This window comes from Capra hircus, chromosome 18 (assembly GCF_001704415.2).
Source record: "Capra hircus breed San Clemente chromosome 18, ASM170441v1, whole genome shotgun sequence".
Classification (NCBI taxonomy): domain Eukaryota; kingdom Metazoa; phylum Chordata; class Mammalia; order Artiodactyla; family Bovidae; genus Capra; species Capra hircus.
In genome coordinates, this window is record NC_030825.1 from 17,491,907 (window position 1) to 17,510,031 (window position 18,125).

Sequence of the window (18,125 nt, forward strand, 5' to 3'; positions counted from 1 at the left end):
GACTTGAAGGGTTTCCTAACATGAGGCAGAACAAGAAAGGGATGGATTGGATTTAAGGTCAGTGCTTTCAGATGGATAGACAGATACCCTCTAGCTCCACAAAGAGAAGTGAAGAGTTAAGGAGCTTGCACTATGATGAGAAAGAGGCAATGCATGTGTTATAAGGATATTCAAGCAGCCAATGTTTTGAGATGGTGGGATAGCCAAATAGCCATAACGGCATCTGGAATTCTGCTTTATCAGAAGTTTGTTGAAACAGGTGAGATCCATCTGTTTGGAAGGGGTTAAGGTATTTTTCTAGACCAAACTAGAAATCTCAACCTGGGCTTTTAGGAGATGTATGCATATGACTGAAGCTTTCTGGGCAGAGGTCCATAACTTACCAGATTCTTGGCTGAATCTGTAGTCTAGAAAGGCTTAATAGCTGCTGCTCTAAGCCCTTGATACTCACTGTGTAGTTCATGGCATCACCTGGGAGCTTCTCAGAAACACAGAATCGTGGGTCCTGCCTCAGACTTGCAGAATCAGAATTAACATTTGAAGGCAGATCCCTGGGTGATGCATGTGCAGTTTAAAGTGTGAGATGTGCTCGACTTCCCTTGTGGTCCTGTGGTTAAGACTCCATGTTTCCACTGCAGGGGAGGCAGGTTCAATTCTTGGTCAGAGAAATTTTGCATGCCACAGAGTGGCCAAAAAATGAAGTGTGAGATGTGTTGATTTAGATGATAATGCATGCCCATCTGTGTCCTGGAGATTCAGAGCCATGTTTCTCCATCCGTGGTTGTGGAAACCTCAGAGGTTCAATCCTGGACACTGCCATTAACTGATTGTGGATCCTTAAGGAGGTGGCAACAACACCTTCTTCATATAATCGCTGTAAAAATTATATGAGATAGTGTGTGTAAAACACTGAACAGAACACTCAGCACATAAGAATCACTTAATAGCAATCATTTTTACATAGATTTTTCTCAGATTCTGGAAGTTATCTGTGACATAAAAAATATTATGATCTACACACTTGGAATAGTGATTTTTCAACTGGGGTAATTTTGCCCCCCGCCCCCTCTTTGCCCAGAAATTTTCATTTTGCCTAATGGGGCACATTCAGCAATGTCTGGATGCATTTTTGTTGTCATGATTTAGAGGTGGTGCTACTTGAATCTAGTGGTTAGAGACCAAAGTTCTGGAGTTGAAAAAGTCTGGTCTAAAAGTAAGGACTTGGGCACTTCCCTGGTGGTTCAGTGGCTACGACTCTGTGCTCCCAACTTAGTGGACCCAGGTTCAATCCCTGGTCAGGGAGTTAGATCCCACGTGCCACAACTAAGAGTTTGTCTGCTGCAACTAAAACCCCACATGCTGCAATTAAGACCTGGCACAGCCAAATAAAGAAATAAATATCAAAAAATAAAAAATAAAAGTAAGGGCATGAAAAACTGACTTAGTCAGGTCTTACACCAGCCTCAGGGTTCTATGAGTACTTGAGAGGTTACTTGTCACCTTAGCATTTAAATTGAAAGAATGAAAGAGAATTGCCACCTTCAAATATGTTAAAAATCTGAGTGAGGTTTCTACAGGGATTTCAGCCCTGCAAAGAAGTTAAGCAGTAACTGGTCAACCTATCCAAATGAGCTCCCTTTGCACCCCACCCATCTCAGCACGCTCTGTTTTCTCTTTACGTACCATTTATGCTCCATGATTATTGTCCTTGTATCACGTGCTTCACTCTGCTCTGCTTTCATTAGAGATCTTGACAAGAGATCTTCCATCTGCCTGTGTCCCTCCTGCCTAGCCCTGTGCCCCTCCTGCCTAGCCCTGTGCCCGGCGCAGATGGAAGCTTCTTAATTATCTATTTATGCCAGGCTTTTCTCTTATGTATGGATAAGACATACCAGGCAGTTTAATATACCTGTTCTCCTAGTCTTTCTGTTTCTAAAGACTTGAGACCAAAACAGCAAAAAAAAAAAAAAAAAAAAAAAATCTTTGAGTTTGGGGTTATTTTGGAATCTCATGAAGATTTCCAGAAATGGAATGACATAGAAAAAGAAGGAAATATGCACATGTGCTCCTCCAATGCACAGCACAACAGCATGGTAAAGGCAGCAGCCGGTGGCACTGGTATTGTTTAAGAAAGAGAGAGAGACTCTGAGATTTCCCTGGTGGTCCAGTGGCTACGACTCCACGCTCCCAAGGCAAGGGTTTGATCCCTGGTCAGGGAGCTAGAGCCCACGTGGAACAGCTAAGAGTTCACATGCCATGACTAAAGATCCTACATGTGGCAACAAAGACCCAGTGTTGGCAAATGAAAAATATTTTAAAAAAGAAAGTAAGACAGACTCCGGGGTCAGACAGAACTGGATCCCAATTAGCATCACTACTCACTAACCATGGGACTTTAGCATGTTACCCAGCTGCTCAAAGTCTTGGTGTTCGCACCTTTAAAATGGGACTAATCATTAGACTGACCTTTGAAGGTACAGTATTCTGAGGATAAAACGAGAGTGGGTAGCTTATCCCTTCTCCAGCTTCCTGGATCCAGATTCCTGGATCTTCCTGACCCAAGAATCAAACTGGGGTCTCCTGCATTGCAGGCAGATTTTTCACTAGCTGAGCTACGAAACTATCATTCAACAAATATCAACCGCGAGCCAGTCCTGTAGAGCATCTTGCTAAGCATTAATGCATAGTTGGTTAGCCCTCCATGTCTTCAGGTTCTGCATCCATGAATTCAGCCAACCCTCAGAGGGAAAATAATTGGAAAAAATTCCAGAAATTTCTTCAAAACAAAACTTGAATTTGCCATGCTTGTGGTAACTATTCATGTAGCATTTACATTGTACTTGCAACTATTTACATAATGGTTGCAATGTATTAAATATTATAAGTCATCTAGGGATGTTTTAACGCGTCCCTGGTGGCTCAGATGGTAGAGTCTGCTTGCAATGCGGGACACCTGGGTTTGATCCCTGGGTTGGCACGATCCCCTGGAGGAGTAAATGGCAACTCACTCCAGTATTCTTGCCTGGGAAATCCCATGGACAGAGGAGCTTGACGCGCTATAGTCCATGGGGTCACAAAGAGTCAGACACAACTGAGCGACTTAACACCACCACCAGAGATGTTTTAATGTACTCAGGAAGATGTGTTGTAGGTTATATGAAACTACTATGCCATTTTATGTAAGGGACTTGAGCGTCCGTGGATTCTGATATCTGAGGTGGCTCCTGAAACAAATCTCCCTTGAATACCAAGAAACAACTGTAAACCACTGGACACAGTGCCTGGCGTCAAGTACTTGGCAGTGGGCATAGGTGTGTAGGCATGCTCTGTCGACGCTCTCACAGGGAAGCTAGGTTCATCAAGTCCCTAGCGGGAATCCCTGTCTTCCACAGCTCACTGACACCTCCTGGGCAAGAGTACTGATGACTTGCGGATCATGCCATCTTGGTGCCCAATGATGTTGGGCTTAGTAAAAAGAACCCAAACAGGGCTTAAAATAGTTTGTCAGCAAATTAAAGTGCTCTCTGCCAACTTTTTAAAATTAAATGGGAAGGCCATATAAAAGTAGTCTGGGAAAATAAATTACTACTGTAAGAAATCAAAGAAAAGTGTTTGTGAAAGATACTGCTGTGTTAGTTACAATATCTGAAAAGTTAACCCAACCTCAATATGCAAGGAAATGGATGATCATTTAGGAAATTGGGAGAGTCATTGTGATGGAATTCTTACCATTAGTAAATTAAAATTACATAAATCTTTGGAAGATATACCAAAAAAAAATTTATTTGTACAATTCCTACATGAAAATCTAGCTCTTTAGTCAAATTGCCTAAGATAAAATGCAAAAAATAAATAGAATTATATTTGCACTGTGAATTTGCATTCATTTTTCCCAAAATCTTTCTTAATGCTGCAAATCTTCTTTCTAGTTAAAATATAATACCTATAATAATAATTCAATGCTTTACTTTAGTGCTAGATTAATGACTAGGAATTTTCCTATTTTGGAAAAAAGAATAGTCCAAGAAAGGTCCCAGAAAGGGGGAAATGAAGAAAAACACATTGGAAAAATTAAATATGGTCAGTGGATAAACTGTAATTACCTAGTGCCTGGCAGTTTGAACCAGAATGCTATGCAGATGGTCATTTGCATGCTTAACTACAGAGAAAAGAGGCAGGTACTTTATCTGGGAGGGAAAAAAGGAAAAATATATACTTTGAAAGTAAGGATTCACTGGGTAAGTTTTTATTCTATCCTCAAACTTTAATCCTCTTAGGACAGTCAGATCCTGGGCTAAGGCTGCTCCTCAAAGAGCAAATCAAAATGTTCAGATGCTCACATGTTAGGGTCAGAAAGACTTGTTCTCAAGTCCCTGTCTTACTTATTCCTAGGTATTTGAGCAGGAAGCTTGACTTGTCTGAACTTCCTTTTCTTCATTTGTAAAAGTAAAATAGTATTTTCTTCTCCATATGGCTATTTTAAGGATTAAATTTTAAATTAAATTTAAATTTTAAACTAATTTAAAAGTATACATTCAACACCTAACTCTGGTAAGTACTCTGTCAGTGTTTGTTAATTATGGTATTAATATTATTGCTCCAATAGATTTGTGCTTGCTCTCTGTTTCATTCCTATCTGTAAGCCAGGGAGTGTTTCGATGTGTTTGGGGTGTTTCGATGAAGAGCTCTTTTTTGGCTTTTTCCTCCACTCCAAAACTCAGACTCCCAGACTCTGAGTGTCTTCCCAGTGCTAATTGCTGCTCCCCATGCAGTGACAAGCATATCTTTCACATTTGATAGTTGATGAATCAATCAAAAGATGCTTTTGTAGCGCAGTGATTTAGGGTTTGATGGCATGTGTGACACTGACAGCCCCCATGGGGATGAGGAATGGGGATTTGATGTTCCCAGGGGGTGCCAAACAGGCTTCTGCACTCCAGCCTACCCAGGACAACCACCTAGCAAGCTGGGTAGGTGACTACCCAGCCCTAACCTTAGTTTCTATGGTAACGGTTTTTCAGGGGCCCATATCTCAACAATCCTATTGTAAAAGCCACAGTATTGCTCTCAGTCCCCAACACACACACACTACTTTCCCTGCCCCTCTCTTTCTGCCAGTCATTGCTGTTCAAATACGCATCCCTACCCCATGCCACCAAAGCTCTCTATTCTAAAAATAGAAGTGTGTTAGTGGCTCAGTCATGTCCGACTCTGCAACACAATGGACTGTAACTCACCAGGCTCCTCTGTCCATGGAATTCTCCAGGCAAGAATACTGGAGTGGGTAGCCTTTCCCTTCTCCAGGGGATCTTCCTAAACCAGGGATCAAACAACCTGGGTCTCCTGCATTGCAGGCAGATTCTTTGCCGTCTGAGCCACCAGGGAAGCCCCTCTCTTTTAAAGGGCATGTATAATTCTCTGATTGGCATATTCCTAGCAAAGACTCAGTATGAAATAATAACAGTTCATTGAATAACTCCTTTATCAAAAACATTAGGACTTTAAGGTGGCATTCCCCAAATTAAGCTGTACTCCAAGTTGATCACTGAGTGCCTACTGTGTACCATGCACAGTCCCAGAGGCCAGGCAGGATGAAAAGTGAGGAGAATAATTACAAACAAATACCATCCAGACTTCAAGGAGCTGAGAATTGAATTTGGGGAAATGGCTGTGTTTACATCTCAGAATGATGCAAGAAAAATTAATAAGCGCTAATCAAGATGTAATTAAAGCTGGAGACTTTACCAAGGAGGAGACATTCTGATTATTGGGACAAGCAAGCAAGTAAAGGGGAATCAGGATAAACCCAAGGGAGAAGCAATTTTTGAGTTGGACATTGCAGAATGAGAAGTTTTAATGGGCAAAGATGAAGAGTGAAGAAACGATAGCCATAGCTAGGGGAATAGCACGATGAAGGGCATAGAGTCTCAAAGGTACACTGAGTGTGAAGACTGGGAAAGAAATAGCTGAGGATGGCAAGGAGATTGGTTCTATGGGGGACAGTGATGGGGAATCAGGCTTATGTGTTAATAATATCAATCTTTTTAAAATTTTATTTTGTATTGGAGCATGGTTGATTCAGGTATACATATACAAGCATCTATTCTTTTTCAAATTCTTTTTCCATTTCACTTCAGTTCAGTTCAGTTGCTCAGTCATGTCCGACTCTTTGCAACCCCATGAACTGCAGCACGCCAGGCCTCCCTGTCCATCACCAACTCCCGGAGTTCACTCAGACTCACGTCCATCGAGTCTGTGATGCCATCCAGCCATCTCATCCTCTGTCGTCCCCTTCTCCTCCTGTCCCCAATCTCTCCCAGCATCAGAGTCTTTTCCAATGAGTCAACTCTTCGCATAAGGTGGCCACAGTACTGGAGTTTCAGCTTTAGCATCATTCCTTCCAAAGAAATCCCAGGGCTGATCTCCTTCAGAATGGACTGGTTGGATCTCCTTGCATTCCAAGGGACTTGCAAGAGTCTTCTCCAACACCACAGTTCAAAAACATCAATTCTTTGGCGCTCAGCCTTCTTCACAGTCCAACTCTCACATCCATATATGACCACAGGAAAAACCATAGCCTTGACCAAATGGACCTTAGTCGGCAAAGTAATGTCTCTGCTTTTGAATATGCTATCTAGGTTGGTCATAACTTTTCTTCCAAGGAGTAAGTGTCTTTTAATTTCATGGCTGAAGTCACCATCTGCAGTGATTTTGGAGCCCAGAAAAATGAAGTCTGACACTGTTTCCACTGTTTCCCCATCTATTTCCCACGAAGTGATGGGACCAGATGCCATGATCTTTGTTTCCTGAATGTTGAGCTTTAAGCCCACTTTTTCACTCTCCTCTTTCACTTTCGTCAAGAGGATTTTTAGTTCCTTTTCACTTTCTGCCATAAGGGTGATGTCATCTGCATATCTGAGGTTATTGATATTTCTCCTGACAATCTTGATTCCAGCTTGTGATTCTTCCAGTCCAGCATTTCTCATGATGTACTCTTCATATAAGTTAAATAAGCAGGGTGACAATATACAGCCTTGACACACTCCTTTTCCTATTTGGAACCAGTCTGTTGTTCCATGTCCAGTTCTAACTGTTGCTTCCTGACCTGCATACAGATTTCTCAAGAGGTAGGTTATTACAGAATGGGCTTCCTTTGTGGCTCAGCTGATAAAGAATTCGCCTGCAATGCGGGAGACCTGGGTTCGATCCCTGGGTTGGGAAGATCCCCTGTTGAAGGGAAGGGCTACCCGCTCCAGTATTCTGGCCTGGAGAATTCCATGGACGGTATAGTCCATGGAGTCACAAAGAGTTGGACATGACTGAACAACTTTCACTTCACTTCACTTCACTTCACTTTTACCAAATACTGAGCAGAGGTATTTTAAATACAGCAGTGTATACATGTCAATCTCAAACTCCTGATCTCTCCCGTGTCCCTAGCCCTTGCCCCTGGTAACCACAGGTTTGTTCTCTAAGTCTTTGAGCCTATTTCTATTTTGTAAATAAATGTATTTGTATTGTCTTTAGACACTTTATATGAGCAATGCCATGGATATTTGTCTTTCTCTTTCTGACTTATTTCACTTAGTATGATAACCTTCACATCCATCTATATTGCTGCACACTCTTTTATGACAGCACCCCCTAAGATAACACATCTTGAGTACCTATTGTCTTCTAGACTCTGTTGTATATACTTTATGAATAAAAACAAACCCCTGTTAGGATGTAACAAGGACTTAATTGTGTTAGGCAGTGTGCTAAGCCCTTGATATAAATTTATATCACTGGGTCAATCAGTTTCGTTACCTATGAGAGACTTGTGTTTTCTTTTTGTCCTTCTGAGCAGATTTGTAATATACTGGAAGATTCTTCAGGTACAGCAAGTGAACACGTGAGCTTTCTACTTTAGCTTCATACTGTGTTGGCTCTGTGATGCTGGACAAGTTATTCTCCCCTCCTGAGGCAAAATGAAATGTGATTAAATTAATGCCCTCACCAGGTGGCTGCAAAGAGTAAATGAGAGACTAGGGACTTGAAAAATACCTAGCACAAGGCCCAGCTGTTGTAAACACTTCAAAAATGCTAATTATTATTATTATAATTATTACTCTACCATCACCAGTTTACTAAGGCCAGCATAGCCATTCAACGACCCATAAAGATAGAAAAAAATGCTCCATTTCATTTATTTGTTTGCTATCATCTAGCATGTTCATCATCATCTAAAGGGTTGCGCCTGGTGAGGTGAACGATACTTCCAGCTCTAAAGCACCCTTTCTTCATTGCCTCGGCTCAAGCACACATCTCCAGGAAGCCTTGATGGGCCACCTCAGCCCACCAAACTCGTCCTCTCCACTGACTGCCCAGGCATCTCAGCCTGTTCACTTTCATATGAACTGGTCCAGGAGAAGGGAAGTTCATCCACATCCTCGGAGCCCTCAAATGGTCTTGGTGTGTAGGCAGGAGTGCCAGAGTCTCCAGCAGTCTGCTGGCCCATCCTGTACCCACCAACACACACCCAACCTGTCAGCAACTCTCTCATCTTTTTTTCACCCATCTTTCTTCTCCAGCCCCACATCAAGACTGAATTCCTGCTCCCAAGATTCCTTTCTTCTTGAAAAGTTTATTGTTCTGTTAGAAACCTGCCCTAACATCTTTCATTGTCTCTCAATTCAATCTCTCTGCATTTTCAGGTGTTTAGGGCTTAAAATTTTTTTTTTTTCATCAAGTATTTAAATCAATCTCTCTCCTCTTTATTGATAGAAGCTCAAGGCTGCTGATTAACTTTTCAATCAAAGCTGCCTACAACACACTCACTGGTGTTGGCAACAGCAATTGCAGCTTTGGTGGCAACAAAAGCAGTCGCTTAGCAGACTTCCTCTGTGTTTCTAGCTGCCCTTCTAGAAACAGAGGAAGTTCTTCAGTTCAGTTCAGTTCAGTCGCTCAGTCATGTCCGACTCTTTGCGACCCCATGAATTGCAGCACACCAGGCCTCCCTATCCATCACCAACTCCTGGAGTTCACTCAGACTCACGTCCATCGAGTCCGTGATGCCATCTAGCCATCTCATCCTCTGTCGTCCCCTTCTCCTCCTGCCCCCAATCCCTCCCAGCATCAAAGTCTTTTCCAATGTGTCAACTCTTCGCATGAGGTGGCCAAAGTACTGGAGTTTCAGCTTTAGCATCATTCCTTCCAAAGAAATCCCAGGGTTGATCTCCTTCAGAATGGACTGGTTGGATCTCCTTGCACTCCAAGGGACTCTCAAGAGTCTTCTCCAACACCACAGTTCTGGGTTGGACTAAATTTCCTTGCTCTAAGTGCCTGTTGGTGAAAGTTCTTTTACTGAACTTGAGTTTGCTGAATGCGTCTCGGTTTGCTGAAATTTCTGGAATATGCCTACTATGTGCAGCGTTTGAGCCAGAAAACTGCACATTTGAAGGAATGGGGAAAAACAAACAATAACATTCTTTTTTTCTCATTTTTGAAACATTTACAAGAGTTGGTTAGTTCTGTGCCCTGTCATAGAATCACAGTCTCTTCCAAGGTAGAAAGAGAAAGATATATAGAATCCTTTTTGGGTACCAGGAATCACTCAGAATGCTTCCCCAGAAATGCTAAAGGGAGTGTGAAGGAAAACAAGACTAATAATAATAGCAATAATAATTGTTATTGTTCTTGTTTGGTCACTCAGTTGTGTCCGACACTTTGCAACCCCACCCACCAGGCTCCTCTGTCCATGAGATTTTCCAGGCAAGGATACTGGAGTGGGTTGCCAATTCTTCTCTGGGGGATATTCCCCAGCCCAGAGACTGAAGCTGAGTCTCCTGCACTAGTAGGCAGATCCTACTGCTGAGCCACCAGGGAAGCCCCATAACAATAATAGTAGCTAACAACTAACATATATACAGCACCTTCTATGGGCCTGGCTCCATGCTGAATCTGTCCATCTGCGATTTCAGCCCTCAGTGTGTCAGGATTACTTCTCACCCCCTTTTATAATTGAAGAAATTAACCCAGAGATGTTAGGGAGTTTGACAAAGGTTGCACAGCTGGTCAATGGCAGTCAAGGAGCTCATCAGCGCTCCCTGACCCAGGAACCCACTGATTTAACATGAACTTACTGGGTCTGTCTTCTGCTTGTATTTCCTCAAGAACCTAGTGAGGGTAAGGGCAATAGCTTTGTTTCTTACAAGTCTTCCACACAGTAGGTGCTCAGAAATGTTCAAATGGGTGGTTCTTTCAATAAAAACATGTCTAACTGGGACCAGACCAGTTCTAGATCCTGGGGATACAGTGGCAAGTGAGAAAGCCAAGATTTCAGTGGGGCTTAAGTCACAATGAGTACAGGGTTCTGCTTTCATACAGTCTTCCCAGGTGGCTCGGTAGTAAAGAAATTGCCTGCCAATGCAGGAAACACAGGTTCAATCCCTGGGTCAGGAAGATCTCCTGGAGGAGGAAATAGCAACTGACTCCAATATTCTTGCCTGGAAAATTCCATGGACAGTGGAGTCTGGCTGGCTACAGTCCATGGGGTCACAAAAAGTCAGACACAACTGAGTGACTGAACATGCATGCACAGTTGATCGACAATGCTTTGTTAGTTTCAGGTGGACAGCAAAGTGAAGGTCTCTGCTTTGATCCTTGCTGTGACAAATTCAGTGCTTCAAGCAGGCTCTCTGCTCTTCCAGGGAGCAGCATCATGAACCTCATTTATTGCTCACAGTCACTGAGCAGTTGCCCTCCTTGTGACTTGATTTTGTTTCTTCCTGAATCTAGAGTACAGAGATAAGTGGGTCCAGTTAAGAGGATGGTAGAGAGAGAAGCAGAAGGAAATATCATTTTGACGGTGAGACCACAGGAAGGAAGCCCAGACATGGAGTATCTGTTCGCCAGAGAGTAACCTATTTTGTTTGCCATCAACATCAAAATGTCTCTTTTGTTTGTAAACTTCTGGAAAGTGAGATTGAGGACAGTTGTGATCAAACAAATGGTCCAGAGTGATATAACTTCACTGTTCCTACAGCAAACTTTCTATAGCCAGAATTGTATCGTGCTTTTGGGATTGAGGGTAACTTAGTGACCCTTTCAGGAGCTCAGTTTTCCACCAGTAAAATGAAGGGGTACAGGCTCCTTCACCAGGCAAGTGTGTGACTTTCTCCTGGGCCCTGTATGGACCACATGCTATGTGTGCTCTGTGAGTCTTCAAAAATGGTGCTCAGGCTTTTGCTGTTGTTCAGTCACCCAGTTGTGTCTGACTCTTTGTGACCCCATGAATTATAGCACTCCAGGCCTCCCTGTCCCTCACCATCTCCCAAATTTTGCCCAAGTCCATTCATGTCCATTGCATCAGTGATGCCATCCAGCCATCTCATCCTCTGAGGCCCTCTCCTCCTTCTGACCTCAATCTTTCCCAGCATCAGGGATTTTTCCAATGAGTCAGCTGTTCACATCAGGTGATCAAAACACTAGAGCTTCAGCTTCAGCATCAGTCCTTCCAATAAATATTCAGTGTTGATTTTCTTTAGGATTGACTGGTTTGAGTCCCTTGCTGTCCAAGGGACTCTCGGGAGTCTTCCTAAGCACCGCAAATCAAAGGCATCAATTCTTTGGCATTCTGCCTTCTTTATGGCCCAGCTCTCACAACCTATATGAACACTGGGAAGACCATAGCCTTGACTATATTGACTATAATTGGCAGAGTGATGTCTCTGCTTTTCAACACACTGTCTAGGTTTGTCATAGCTTTCCTGCCAAGAAGCAACTGTCTTCTGATTTCATGGCAGCAGTCACCATCCACAGTAATTTTAGAGCCCAAGGAAAGGAAATCTGTCCCTCCTTCCACCTTTCCCCCTTCTATTTGCCATGAAGTAATGGGGACGGAGGGCTTCCCTAGTGACTAAGTCAGTAAAGAATCTGCCTGCAATGCAGGAAACTCGGGTTAAATCCCTGGGTTAGGAAGATCCCCTGGAGAAGGAAATGGCAACTCACTCTAGTATTCTTGGCTGGAGAATCCCATGGACAGGGGAGACTGGTGAGCTACACAGTCCATGAGTTCGCAAAGGGTCATACACGAAAACCATCACAATGGGGCGGGATGCCATGATCTCAGTTTTTTTAATATTTAGTTTTAAGCTGGCTTTTTCACTCTCCTCCTTCTCCCTCATCAAGAAGTTTTCATTTTTAGTTCCTCTTCACCTTCTGCCATTAGAATGGTATCATCTGCATATCTGAGGTTGTTGATGTTTCTCCTGCCTATCTTGATTCCAGCTTGTAACTCATCCAGCTCAGCATTTCTCATGATGTCCTCCGCCCATTGGTTAAATAAGTAGGGTGACAACAGACAGCCCTGCCGTACTCCTTATTTGAGCTAGTTTTGTCCATTTAACATCTCGTGTTGAATCTGCTTGGGACAGGGGTGAGACCAGAGCAACAGGAAGACAGCTAGCAGTGCTTTGGTCTCCACTGGGAAAGCTGGGATCCAGAAGCCAATCCTTTAGGTCTAAGAAAAGTATGAAACACACCCCTTGAAAGGCAACCAGGTGAATCTTGTCAAACCTTGTAGTGTTTCCTGCCCATTTCAGCCCCAGGGGTCTTTTGCCAAAAAGGCAAAGAAGCTTCTGACCGCAAGTTCTCCTGTACTCAGGTTTCCATCTTCACACTGATTTCATTTCTTATTATTTAATTTCCTTCTCATCAGACAGAATTAAATCCCGAATACCGTTCCCAGGGCTTCTGAAGTCCAATCGCCCCAATGCTTTGTTTCCAACTTATATAAAAGTTTGAATTTCCTCTTCCCCTGCTCAAATTTCTGCCAAAACAGTCATCAGCAATGAAATTTTTGAAGATAATTAGCATATCAGATGTCTGTAATAAGCTAATAATGTATTTCTTGGATTGTGCTTCTCTGGTTAGCTGTTATTAATCACAAATATTATTCATGTCATGTGAAATATTCCTGTTGGCGGATGTTTTTATGCTTGAAGGATTCCAGCTAAAAGTCTTCAGCGACCGACAGGGTCCCCCCTCCCTGCCACGAGAGGGGAGGTTGGATCCTATCTTGTTGAACAAGGGTTAACCTTCAGGGGAAACAGCATTAAGGGAAGTAATTATCCATTCACACTGAGTTGGCTACAAAGAAGTGAGAAAATCACCTTCTCAGAACTCACATGAAAAACATAATGTAGTTAATATTAAATAAAGAGATTGGGCAACCTAGCTTCTTTTTACAGTGTGTTCTGATGTGTCCTTGATCAGGGGCTGTTTTGTTTATGATTAATGAATGACTCACCTTGGGCTGTGTTCCGTTCAATGCATACCTCATTATGAATTTGAAGAGGTCATTTGTTCCTTGGGTCTAAAATAAAAACCTTTTTGTACATTCAGAAGGTTACGAGTTTGAATGCAAAATGAGTATAAAGAATGGCAAGACTTTTGCTTTGGGGTTGTTTGTTGTTACTTTTTTTTTTTTTTCCAAACTTTTGGAATTTGGAGAGAAATTCTAAGCCTGAGGTCTGATTTTTAAAATAGATCCTAAAATTATGTGGCTTGAGCCCAACTTACCTGTGGCAGCAAGACTGCCCTATGAGTGCTGGGAACCAGAAAGGCTCTGGGTAAGTAGAATGAACCTGGGCCATGGGGGTTGTGCTGCTCTGTATGGAGTTTGTGGAGGTGAATTCAAGTGGCACAAAAACCAATCAAGAGTAAAAACAATCAGAGACCCAAGTACTGAGATCGGACCAGTTCTCTCTCTCCTTTCCATGTAATCCACCAGTCTCCCTTTTGATTACTTCTTTCCCTTTGTCAAGTTGTTCATTCTGTTCATTTTAATTTAATTTCACTCATTTAAATGTCAGGATCAGCCAAATTTGCATTATGATTTGCCAGACCCTACAAAACCCAAATCTGATACTGAAGGTCATAACCAGGGAACAAAAGAAAAAAAAAAAGAAAAGCTCTCTCCTGTTTGTTTTTCTTATAAAACTCTCTGATAAGGAAATACATAGGTACCTCTTTATCATGATGTCTAAACACACACACATACACACGCACACACACAATCATATGTATTTGAGGAAAATGGATGATGGATAGATATCAATTAATCAGCCTACAGGTGTATATTTTGTTTTTACTTGTAGATAAGGCAATAGGGGCCACTGCCTAGGAGAAGGAGATCTTGTATTTGGAACCCATAACCTCACGTTGGGCAGTGAACACATTCATCATCACCATGGTTTCCAGCAGCGCACACACAAACGTGCAATTGACTACATAGGAGCCCCAGCACAGCTCAGTTAATGATCTTTCCACAGGGTATGTGTGTGCGCTTGTGCATTCAAATGAGGGCTTGTCACCCAGAAATAAAGGCAGGCACAGGCACAGATCTTAGCGGTTGACTAAGGATAACACTTCATGGTAGACATAGTTCACTAGTCACCTAACTAACTTTTTTTCAACTCAAGTTATTTCTTTATGTGTGAGAGAAACTACATCCTTTGATCACAACCATTCAAAAGGGATTAAATAACAGCAAATCTCAGGGACTGGAGCAATACTCTGTCACCAAATAACTTGGCCATTTCCCCCATCTGGGTTTCGAGATCACTGCTATAAAAAAAAATGTCTTGATGGTATTTAAATGGTTTCTTACCATTAATGTTCTACTTTTTTTTTTTTTTCTCTAGAATGATGTCCCTCTGGTTAGTGTTCTATGATTCTGTTCCAGAACCAAATATGTGAATAACTAATATAAGGTGGAAGTCACTTCCTTGCCAAAATGTCCTTTCCGTGAAATTGTCTTGCTTTTCCTCAAACTAAATTCAGACCAACGTGTCCTCCTTTTCGGTAACCTCCATTTGCCTATTAGGTGTGAGAACACGGACCAAAAACAAAATACCTTCCGGTTCTGTTGATGACTATCCTTAAGTAGCTTCACGACCCAGCAGCAGACTAGTCACTTCAGCAGCAAACAAACAAATACACAATTTTTACACCTAAAACAAGTGGTCTCTTTTATCTGCTGACTTCAACAGAGAGGATATAAAAACTAGAATCATATTATTGCTAACGAAAACACCAAGCACCATCTCCTCATAGACATTTTGATACAATTTGGGCAATTTTGAAAACAAACTTCCAGGAAATTTAACAAAATTCCATAGGAGACGGTCCTCAAGTTACCATAAAACGTTATTTTTAGAGTCGGGGTCCAAATATCAGTATTGATAAATTTTTTAATGCATTGCAAGATTGAATGGATTTGATTGGGCAAAGATTTTTTTTTTTTAGATTATTACTCCACACTCGTTAAAATGCCCACCAGTTTGGAAAAAATGGAGACAGAGCCCTGATCTTGGTTTTGAATCAGTTTTGTTATATGTCAAACCGGCAGCCATTATCTGTGTGTTTTAGCTTGAAAACTAATTATGCCAGCTTGGAAATACTAAAGAAACACACAAACAACAGTCCACTGATTTTAAGAGAGGGCTGTGCATGTGTGTGTGTTTCATCTTCATAATCACAAGACATCTGTTATACTTCTAGAAACCCCACCCAGTGACTTTCTCTTAACGTCTCATTTGCCACAACTTCCTCTTGCCCCATGAATCCCAAGGACCATCCCTGGAAAGTCTCCATGAAGAAGGAGGTTGAGCAGGAGATAGTTCAGCTATCCATCTATATTGGCCACTTTTGTCTAGCATCACCCTGATAAGGAGTGTTAGTCAACTCCCAAGTGATGCTTGATGATATTTCTTATTTTCATTAACACCAAGGAACTATCTAATCTGCTTATTTCCTGGGAATCCCAAGCTTGAAGGTCTGGGCACGTTTTCTCCTCACAGGATTTATTTTACTTTTTATGAGGGCTCAGATGTATAAGATTACGGTAACAGATCTTACCTGCTTTAACACACAGAGAACTAAATGACTAGCATTATCCTAAATTCTTTCCCTGCCTCCTTCTTCCTGATCGTGAGCAAGAAGCAATGTCATTTTAACATGAAGATGGCTGTGGAGTATGATTTGCATTGATCGTGCATCACTTGAGAAAGAAGACAACCTCAGTCCATAAACACAAGAGCATTAGAGTGAGGAGTTGTGAGCTGACAATTCCTTCATTTAAACTGGTTATTCTCCATGAAAGAAGCTTGCTGCTTTTTCCAGCGTGCATCTGTTTCAGCTTTTGCCGCTACCACATCACTTTTCTTTTGTATAAATAAGCTACCCTCTTCTTGGTCCATGGAGTTGAGGATGAATGACCCCATCTCCAAGTTCCAAAGGTGACAAGTGACCTGAATCTGGCCAATCAGTGCATGGCCCTCTCCCCAAAGACACTGGCTCAGAGAGCATCTTAATCACTCCTGGACTGCTGGAACAAAACACCATAGGCTGGTTAACTGACTTATAAACAACAGACATGTGTTTCTCACAGGTTAGGAGGCTGGAAGTAAGTCTGAGATCAGGATGCCAGCATGGTTAAATTCTAGTGAGAGCCCTCTTCTGGGTTTGAGACTACTCATGCTTCTCATATCCTCACATGGAAGAGAGCAGAGAGAGGAAGCAAGCTCTCTCATGAGCTTGTGTGTGTATGCTAATTGCTCAGTTGTGTCCAACTCTTTGCAACCCCATGGACTGTAGCCTGCCAGGCTCCTCTGTCCATGGGATTCTCCAGGCAAAAGTCTTAGAGTGGGTTGCCATTCCCTCCTCCAGGGGAATCTTCCCAATCCAGGGATTAAACCCCAGTCTCCCACATTGCAGTCAGATTCTTTACCACCAGAGCCGCCAAGGAAGCCCTCATGAGCTTACAAGGGCACTAATCCTATTCACGAAGGCTCCATCCTCATGATTTCTTATAATCCTAATCACCTCCTAAAGGCCCCACTTCCTGATACCTTTACATTGGAGGGGTGAAGTGTTTCATTATATGACTTTGTTGGGGGACAAACATTCAGGCTGTCAAACCAAAGAGTATGTTCCATGGACCTTTGCTGGAACCATAGAAAAGACACATTCTCTCGTCCTCCTGAAAATGCTAGACTGGTATAATATAATATAGCCTGCATCTTCTTCCACTGATCACTACAGCAGGAGAGCTTGACTGATGACAGAAATAAGCCAGACCTTAGTTGTGTTACAATGATAACACTTCATAATGTGAAGAATGTATCAGAGAAGTAAGAGTGGATTTGGGAAGAAGGAAACAATAGGAAAAGAGAAGAGAAAAGCAGAAAGGAGAGAGAGAGAGAATTCTGTTGATGCCATCTTAGCATCTGAATCCTCCCTTTATTGCTATTCAGCGACATATCAAAAAAAATGTCTTTTATTTTTAACAAAAGCCAATTTAAGTTATATCTCTGATCACTTGCACTTGAAATGATCCTGAAGGATATTTAACAATCATAATCATGCCTTACTGGTGTGCATGGTCCTTTGTGGTTGATGAAGCACTCACTAATTTTTTCCCATTTAATCCTCGCTATGAACCTGCAAAGGGGATAGTTTTAGCCCATTGTTACAGGGGAGGGGGCTTCCCCAGCGGCTCAGCTGTAAAGAATCCACCTGTAATGCAGCAGCCATAGAAGATGCAGGTTTGATCCTTGGGTCAGGAAGATCCCCTAGTGGCCACAGAAACCCTCTCCAGCATTCTTGCCTGGAGGATCCCATGGACAGAGGAGCCTAGTGATCTACAGCCTACAGGGAATGGACTAGCTCAGAACTTGATGTCTTCATTCTACACTCTCTGAATGGTAATTGAGTTCCTGGTGTGTGCAAGGCTCTGTGCTGAGTGCTGGGGAAGTAGTGAACAAGTCCAATGCCACCCTGTCTTCAGGGGACCCCAGCCTGGTTGGAAAGCAGACTGAACAAGTCACTGTTAGTATCCACCTGGCTACATGCAATAAAGGAGCAGTACAGAAAAGTCTAGGTTTGAATAGACACTCCCTGAGGAGTTTACAATTAAACTGAACTCCAAAAGATAAATTAGGAAAGTGGGACGAGAATTCCAGGGGGACGGAAAAGCAGATGCAAAGATCCTGAGGCAGGAAGAAAATATGGTGCCCACATTGCAGGAACTCAAAAATGTCCCTCATGGCTGGAGCAAAGAGAAAAGCAGGAGAGGGTCA